An 829-nucleotide genomic window follows, 5' to 3' on the forward strand; every position below is an offset into this window, starting at 1 on the left:
GAGGTGGGTGGATCATGAGGTCAGGAGATCGAGACCATCCTGGCCAACGCAGTGAAACCCCGTCTGTACTAAAAAATACAACTACAACAACAAAAAAAATTAGCCTTGGGCCGGGCGTGGTGGCTCACGCCTGTAGTCCCAGCACTTTGGGAGGCCGAGACGGGCGGATCACGAGACCATCCTGGCCAACATGGTGAAACCCCATCTCTACTAAAAAACACAAAAAATTAGCCGGGTGTGGTGGCGGGCACCTGTAGTCCCAGCTACGCGGGAGACTGAGGCAGAAGAATGGCGTAAACCCGGGAGGCGGAGCTTGCAGTGAGCCGAGATTGTGCTACTGCACTCCAGCCTGGGTGACAGAGCGAGACTCTGTCTCAAAAAAAAAAAAAAAAAAAATAGCCAGGCACGGTGGTGAGCGCCTGTAATTCCAGCTACTCCGGAGGCTGAGAATTGCTTGAACCCGGGAAGCAGAGGTTGCAGTGAGCCAAGATTGCACCACTGGACTCCAGCCTGGGTGACAGTGGGAGACTCTGTCTCAAAAAATAATAATAATAAAATAATAATAATGCAGAAAAACACAGTGGGTCTGCATTATTCTCTGATTCTGTATTCATGAATTCCACTGCTTGCTAAGATATATTTATAACCCATCATCAGTGCTACTGCGATTTTTTTTTTTTTTTGAGATGGAGTTTCACTCTTGTTGCCCAGGCTGGAGTGCAGTGATACGAACTGTGCTTACTGCAGCCTCCACCTCCGGGTTCAGGCGATTCTCCTGCCTCAGCCTCCTGAGTAGCTAGGACTACAGGCATGCACCACCACACCCAGC

The 829-nt window shown here is 49.9% G+C and overlaps 1 protein-coding gene across 1 annotated transcript in view; it reads left to right on the forward strand.

The window, feature by feature from the left end:
- TMPRSS9 (transmembrane protease, serine 9) overlaps positions 1 to 829 on the forward strand; it is a 24,484-nt gene that overhangs the window by 3,640 nt on the left and 20,015 nt on the right. The window lies entirely within an intron of this gene.

The sequence above is a fragment of the Mandrillus leucophaeus genome, unplaced genomic scaffold (assembly GCF_000951045.1).
Source record: "Mandrillus leucophaeus isolate KB7577 unplaced genomic scaffold, Mleu.le_1.0 Scaffold54, whole genome shotgun sequence".
Classification (NCBI taxonomy): Eukaryota; Metazoa; Chordata; class Mammalia; order Primates; family Cercopithecidae; genus Mandrillus; species Mandrillus leucophaeus.